Here is a 7852-nt window from a genome sequence, read left to right as displayed (position 1 = left end):
GTCTTTATAATTGCTTTATAATTCAAGATAAATAGTGAAGTTTTTGTAATTGGAGGTGAGGTGAGTTTAGGAAAGCTATTCAATGTAACAGATACAAAAGGACGATAGAGTTAGAAAATTCTGCCAGTTCCAAGGAAGCCTCACCCATGTATGTTTGTCCCTACAACCTTTGACAAGCAATATGTTCATCATTTCAGCCTAAATAGTCTGCCTTTAGCCAGTTTTCTTGTCTGCATAAGACCTTGGATAGGTCTTTCAAAAATTGCTTCCTCCAGAAAACACCCTATGGGAGAGAGGACCTTAAACTCTAGCCTTGTCTTACCTCTCCCTGCTTCTCTCTTCTTGCTTGAAACAGTGATATAATAAAACTGACACCAAGCAAATCAACCTCACCTGCTCATATTTGCCTACCTGCCCTCAGCTTAAAAGCTCTCAGGGAATGCTGCCTGTGGGCAGTCCCCACACACTGAGGCCTCTGGTAAACATTCTGGAATCTGGATGGAGTCAGAGAGCAGGCAAGTGACTTCCTGCCACCAGGGCTGGGCTCCCTAGGGGGTCTTCTTCAAGACCTCTCCCACACCTTCACCAGCTCCAGCCTTGCGGGGGGTCACAGTGCAGTTGCTGGTGCCAGTCAGTATCATGTGGTGAGACCTCTCTCTCCAGGTTGGTCACATGAGAGGGTTGGATTGGTGTGTGGCAGCTGTTTTTCTGACACTGCCAAGCCCAGGCTGAGCCCTGGGCAGTAAAGAGAGGTCTTTCCTTCCCTATGGCATTTGAGTAGAATGGAATTATCCCACAAATACAGCACAATCACCCAGAGACCTGGTGGGTAATACAGAGAGCCCCGGCCCATTGTGGAATGAGGCAGGTACAAATAAATAAAGATGATAGTGCCCACCCTGTGGGTTTGGGGACACAGTACACAGGAGTCTGAAATATGAATACCTCCCGTGGAAGGGGAGAGTGGGGTGTCAGTGTGAGGCTTTGAGCAGTTCGCTCCTTTGGAGGCCCAGAGAGAGGACTATCACATGCTGTGTGCCTTTCATCTGCCATATGCTTTGGTTTGACAGTCCTGCAGCGCATACCTTCCAGTGACAGTCACATTGGTGCCCACATTCCTGCACTGCCACCACTCTTTAGGTCAAGGCATTGTCTCCAGGAAGCCCTGGGAATGTGCCACTTGGTTTGCTGGACGTCAGGACAGAACAACACTCCTGAACACTCCTAGTCTTCCTTCATGTGAATGTCTCAGTTCTAGAGTCTTCCTTTGGGTTTTAGTGGATACTGAAGTCCCTAGAACCTACATCCATGGTTCTTAAACTGACTGGCCATAAGAATCACATGAGGAGCTTTTAAAAATCCTAACGCTAGGCACAGCCCAGACCATTAAAAAGGAACCTTTAGAGGTGGGGCTCAGATAATATTTTTTAAAGCTTCCTTCCCTAGGGTGGTGCCAATAAACTTCAAAGTTGGTATCTTACCATTTTTAAAGTAATTTTTAGAAAATAATTATATAGTTCTAAGAACAAGCTAGCATTTTTTGGGGTTTGGGTTCAGGGCAGTGGGTTTGCTCAGGCAAGAACATGTAGGGTTTGGAAACACCCATGAACTCATGTGAACCGTAGCAGCCTGGGCCTACTAAAGCTTCCCCACTGCTATTTTAAGGAAGTGAAAGAGAACTGGAGGGTGTCCTGTTGTAACACCAGTCTTGTGGGCCTCAGCCCTCTGCTGGCTTTGCCTCTGGCTGCTTCTGGCTGGCTTCCTGCCGTGGCCAGAGGCTCATATTTGCCAGGTGGCTTAAGTTCTGGTCACATGTACAAAAGGCTATGGGCACACTGGTAATTTCAGACCACCAGGGTAATTTGGAAAAGGATGTGTCTTGTGGAGTTGTCTGGAAATCTCTAAAAAGACTAAGGTCAGGGCTATAGTAACGCCTGCTAGAGTTGGGGACGATGCCAGAGCCCCTGGCATCGATGCCACCGAGGATTTTAACCAGCTGAACTGTGTAACCAGTCTTCGGAGGCCCAGAAGAGGCAACAACCTGGCAATTCAACTAATGGAAATTTAGGCCTTCTACCGTGTAGGGGAGCCCCCAGACTAGGGACCCAGGGTCTAGTCCTGCCCTATTGTAGAATCTTTGTGGTCAGACAGCCTTAAAGGTTTTGAGCCTGTGGAACTTTATCCGGTGCTGGGCACAGGACGTATTTTTTGTCCACAGTTGTTCACAAGACCACAAGCGCCAGTTTGGCGCTGACCACTAGAGGGACCTCCATCCCAAGTCGAGGGTTCAAGGGTGACCGTACTCAGGTGACTTCAGCGCCTTCTAGCTAGGGGTCTCAGCTACAAGGCTGCCTTCAAGCCAACATCAACTTCGACCGGGTCGCAGGGATCCGGGAAATCCGGACACCCCAAGGGTTACCACGCTGCAAATGTCTCTCATCATTTTTTCTCTGGCTTCTCTCTCTTCGCGCTTCTCGACACAATTTCCCTTTCTGCTTCTGTGCTTTCATTCCCTACGCCCAAGCAACGGCTCTGAGAGACTGGATAAGCGCAGAAGACTGCGAGCTGGAGAGCTGGGGACAGTCCGGCGGCCTTCCCGGGGACGAAAGGGTGTAGGGTGGGTGGTGGCCAGAAAGCGCCGGGATCTAGGGAGGGGGCGTGATCTTCAGAGAGAGGTGGGGTTTGGGGCTCCAGGGGGCGGGGAGGGGCGGGACGAAGGCAGGTTCGAAGGGGCGGGGTTGCCGGAGCCGGTCCTGAAGAACGGGAACCTTAGGCGGGTTGGTCCGGGCCGGTCGCCACGAGCCCAGGAGGGAGGAGGAGTGGCAGAGGGGCGGTCCCAAGGGAAAGGTGGGGGTGGAGGGCGGGGTGGGGGGCGGGGAGGGTGGCTAAAGAGAGGATCCGTGAGACGAGCCTCCCAGGAGTCCCCGCCCCCGTCACGTGGGCGCCAGACCTGGCCGCTGCCGGTCGGTCCGCTGGTTGGTGGGTCAGTTGGTCGGTGGGTCAGTGGCCGGCAGCTCGGTTCTCTGCTCTCATGTTCGGAGGTGGGAGGGACACGGGAGCGGCCCGCACACCTGAGCCACCCGAGGAGGAGTCCCGCACCCAGGTCAGTGGGCTCTCCCTACGCCTCAGATCCCCCTGTGCGGTCCGGACTAGCAGCCCAGGTCGGGGCATTTCCTGGGAAACTTGGAGTCCCCGATACAAGAACTACTTGGGACGTGGGGGCACTGCTTGTAAGGGTCCCAGAGCTGTCCAAGCGCGAGTCCAGGGCGCTCCTCCCCTTCCCTGCGCCGAAGTCTGGGAGGAGGAGGTAACGCCTGTAAATTCGCTGCCTATCGTCACCCACCCCAGCCGGTATCTATTGACTGTCCTTGCCAGGGTGGTCGGTCACCTTAGTTCTGGAAGGAATGTCAGAGATCTGCTCAATACTTGAAGCAGAAGTGTAATCTGGAGAGCCCAAGGTGGTCGGGATATTTAAGTCTATTTGTCCAAACAGATTTGTTTGGCGGATTGTGTGTCCTAATGCAACGCCTTGCTGAAATAAACTATCTAAATGCAAAAATGCAACTTGCTTTTCAAAATCACAAACCTCTGTGCCCCAGTAGACTATGAGTGGGAATGGTCCTGTTTGAAAGTGGGCTCCTGCTCTCCCTCAAGACATCCCACTCCACAACCACGGGTTTTTCTCACCGAAAATAAGATGGTATGTTTAAAGTCCAGAACTTTCAGTGTGGGTAGGATTGAAACAGGCATTCTAGTCGGTGTTTAATCCTCTTAGAAAACAAATCCAGACTATTACAGTTTTACTTTCAGAGTAGCTGGATATTTGGTATAGATCCATTTCCCTTTCCCTGTTTTGGTCTAGTTTCCTTTCTCCTCACCTTTCTTTCCTCTTCCAAGTTCCTTAATTGATTACAATACAAATCTGGAGTGTTTCCAAATTTATGGAGACTATGGTGGGGTTAAATGCCTGACTACAGAAAGGTTATGCTATGGGCATAATTCATCTTCAGAAAGGTCAGTTTTTATTATTGGTATAAAAAGAATAAAATGTTATTTGACATGATTTTTTTTTATTTAAGATAGGCAACCCGTTTATATTCTGCTTGAATTCATCTTTAAATGACTTTGAAGTGTGAGGTAGGAAGATTGATGTATTTTTCACTTAATTTAATCATCCATAATTTGATTTAACACATTACTATTAATATTATTACATGAAGATTTGATGCTGTGCAGTAACTAACTTAATGTACTGAGAAGACAAACTGAATGTCATGGTGTCTTCTTTACTGGGGTAGGTACCACAGGAGTGAGGGCAGAGTTTAAGGAGAATGAAATTAATAACATGAGGGTAAGAGCAAAGAATTGTGGGAACTTCCCTTTCATATGAGCAGGGAAAATATTGGATAATTTCAAGAAGGGGTGTGATAATGGACCTCCGGATTTCTCCTGAGTGTCTCCAGACAGTGGGGGTAGAGTGTGAGTGGCTGTGAGAGCTGTGTAGATGGGCAAAAACTGGTTAGCCTTGAGAAGTAACAAGTAGTCCATCTTGGCCTCTATGAGGGGTGGTAGACAGTAAAGCTGGTGATGGATCCCAGTGGGCCATAAAAACTGGGTGCAGAAGTCTGGGCTGTGAATATGTGGGAGTCAGTAATGGATTTAAGCCAGTCATGGATTTTGATGGTTCTGTAAGTTTATAAAGTCAGGGACCTTGGCCTTTGACCCTTCCAACCTCCTAACCCCTAGTCAGCTTTGTAGAAAATCCAGTAAATATTTGTAAAATGAATAGCCAGACTACCCTTTAGAGCTTGGTTTCTCAACTTTTAACAAGCCTAAGAATAACCTCAGGGTATTGTTGAAATGCAAACTCTTTCCTGGGTCAGGGTTGGTACTTTCTGTCCTTCTAGCAAATTCCCTGGGTGGTGCAGATGCCTTAACTATCTATAGCTAGGATTAAGAGCAGTAGTTTGCAAACAAGGCTTTGCCTCAGAATTGCCTGGGGAAGTTTTTAAATTCTAAAGATTAAGTAGGCCTGGAAAGTTCTTACCTAGTTACCCTAAGATGATTCTGAGGGAGGCCTTGTGGGAATTGCTACAGTGACACTGGTCTGCAGGAAGCAATGGCCACCGGAGGAAAAAAGGGGTGGGCTAGCTAGTTAGGAGACTAGAAGGTCATTCAGGATATAAGTAATGACTTACTTGGGAACTGTGGTAGTGACATGGGCAGGACTTCAGAGAAATAGAACCTTTGAGCAGAGTGGGAGTGGGCAGAGTTAGTCTTGGACTAGACAGGCTGAGACGTGAAGACAGAAGGACAAATTCCCAGAGAATGCAGCTTTGTGTGAGGAATGGCATGCCCTTTTGGACTGTAGTGTCCTTGGGGTAAAATTTAGAATTTTTTTTTTAAAGATTTATTTATTTGTGCATACAGAACTGGGGTGCAGGCCAGAGGCTCAGGGGTGGTGAGAGGCCTCACCAGAGACAGAGTGGGGGACAGAACAGGCAGATCGACGAAGTACACTGCTGAGGGGAGCAGCGGGCGGGTCAGGAGAGGTCTGCCACGCCATGCGGTCACCTCCGGGGCAGGCGGGACTCAAACTCATGTGGAGGCGGCCTTAGATTCTCAGTGCTGTGCTTTAACCCGCTGCCCTCCCACCAGGGAGGGCCTAAAATTTGTTTTTTAACTGGTGATCAGATTTTTTTTTCCCTTAGAAATACAAATCTGTGTGTGATGCTCTGCTTAAAATCAACTAGAGGATCCCATATTGCAAAATACGAGAAGGAAGAGTTAACATGAACACAGTTCATGAGGCATTTAAACATTTATTAAATTCCAAAACCTGTGCACCCTGATTCAAGATGTGACACTTAAGGGGAAGAAAAAAATCCTCTGTCACTACTTGGTGTGGGACAGCCAGGCTGCAACTCCTGGTGACGCTTTGTTTTCCTGAGTCACTATTTTTCCAGCTTCCTCCTCTCTGAGCACTTCCACTTTGTGTTTCCTGGCTTTATTCTTTGGTTTCCACACTTATTATTACCTATGTGCCTACATTTGCACAGAACCCACAGGCTGTCTCAGAAGTGAGCTCAATGACTCTGCAAGGCAGGTGTGTCATCTGTAGACCTTTGCTGGCCATCCTGACCCTCCTCACAGCTGGGGAGTGATCTTCAGATGTCCTTGAGCAATATGTGTCTCTTTAGACCCACAACTCCTTGAGGCTTTGAAGGTTTCAGGGGGCTGCTGAATCTCAGCTTTGTCTTCAGGAAATTTATGACTTCTGCTGAGTGCCCATGATAAATTTTACATTCATTTCTTCTCTGTCACATACACATTGGTACACACAGAAATGAGTGTCTATTGTGGGTAATGCTTTCATCAGGTGTTCCACGTAGAGTAGAACTCTCAGTCTCTAACATCTGTAGATGGACATTTAGACACTGATGGGCCAAGACTGCCTCTCTGAATGCAACAACTATAATCTTGTATAGCAAGACTGCAGAGGCTGATGATCATTTGGCTTCTCAGTTGCATCTCTGGTTCCTCAAACTAAGTAACTCAACAGTTTCTATTCATTTGTGATTTTGTGCCTTTGCATATGTTATTTCCTCTTTCTGGAAAGTCCTTTGTCTCAGAGATGTGAGATGAGTGGACTCTTACTAATCCTCAGGCTGTGGATCAAACTGTGGAAACTCCTTCCTTCCTCTAATCATTTACTCTTCCTTCTAACTTGATATGTACATAGTATCAAATACTGATATCTGCTATGGTACTTAGGCACAAGTTATTTGCATGTTCTCTGTCCATATTCCCCTCCAAACTCTGAGCTCTCTTAGGACTGTATCAACACTTGTGTGTGGCCTTGCTCCTAGCATATGTCCAAGAAAAGTTTTGGTAGACATGGCCTTGAACTGGCTGCTTTTGCAATGTCTGCCTCAGGAAAGGGGAAGAGGCAGGTTATTTTGCAGAAGAGATGGAAGGAACAAGAGCAGAACTTGAAAGACTGGGAGGGGTGATGGACCTGTCCAAGGAAGAGTGGGCCACATGGCTAGAGTCATAGGGGGACCTGGGGACTCCTAGAGAGGTGAGCCTGAACCCTCAGACAGGGAAGAGATCCTGGAAGCCTTTACAAGTTGAAGCTAAAGAATTTAAATATTCCAATGACATTCTTTGAGTATGGCAAAGAAATGGTGAAAACTGTGCTTTCAGGATTTAGGACTAGAAAGGGCAGGTTGAGAATGTGCTGTGGAAATAATCCCTTTGAGGTAGATTAGGATCTAAATCAAGGCAATGGCAATAGGGGAGGAGAGCAGAAGGAAAGGAGACAAGTGAGCTTGCCAAGAAATCCTGCAGGATTGGGAGGCTGGCTTACTTTGAGGAAGAGAGAAAAGAGTCAAACTGGACACTGACATTTTGTGCTGCTTGTGCTTATGTCAGAAGAATAAGACAATTGTTAGCAGTATGAGAACACGCAGGAGCTTCTTGGAGGGGGAGGGGAAGTGAGGGTAGTTGATGCTTTCTGGAGTCTAAAGAGAGCCTGGAGTAATATCTTGCATGTGCCTTACAATTTTTGCCCATAAGGAGGGTGAAGCCAAAAGAAATGTACCCAGGCTCACCTAGCTGTTGGTGGCACACCCAGGCCCTTGACCCTCTATCCTCAGACTCCATCCTTTGTAGCACAATGAGTTGTCAGAGGAAGACTGCCAGAAGATCTAGATGGAAATTTCATTAGGCAAGGAAGAATGGAAAGAAGCCAGGTTTGGGCCCTTGCTGGTGGCGCAGCAGGTTAAAGCACAGCCCTAAGAGGCTAAAGCCACTTCCACATGAGTTTGATCCCCACCTGCCCCGGAGGTGA

General features: G+C 47.7%; 1 protein-coding gene across 4 annotated transcripts in view; it reads left to right on the top strand.

The window, feature by feature from the left end:
• Positions 1 to 2579: 2579 nt before the first annotated feature.
• Positions 2580 to 7852, top strand: part of PPFIBP2 (PTPRF interacting protein, binding protein 2 (liprin beta 2)) — a 131473-nt gene continuing 126200 nt past the window's right edge. For 3 of the 4 annotated variants that reach the window (XM_012725569.1, XM_012725566.1, XM_004683089.2), the window contains exon 1: positions 2952 to 3103. The gene's annotated coding sequence lies outside the window, so the exon portion shown is untranslated. Of the gene's footprint in view, positions 2618 to 2951; positions 3104 to 7852 lie in introns of those variants that run through there. The other variant, XM_012725568.1, reaches the window with a different exon arrangement.

Source organism: Condylura cristata, unplaced genomic scaffold, assembly GCF_000260355.1.
Source record: "Condylura cristata isolate star-nosed mole 26May11 unplaced genomic scaffold, ConCri1.0 scaffold00015, whole genome shotgun sequence".
Classification (NCBI taxonomy): Eukaryota; Metazoa; Chordata; class Mammalia; order Eulipotyphla; family Talpidae; genus Condylura; species Condylura cristata.
The sequence above is the reverse complement of the archived record's forward strand: the minus strand, read 5'-3'. Positions and strand labels throughout refer to the sequence as shown.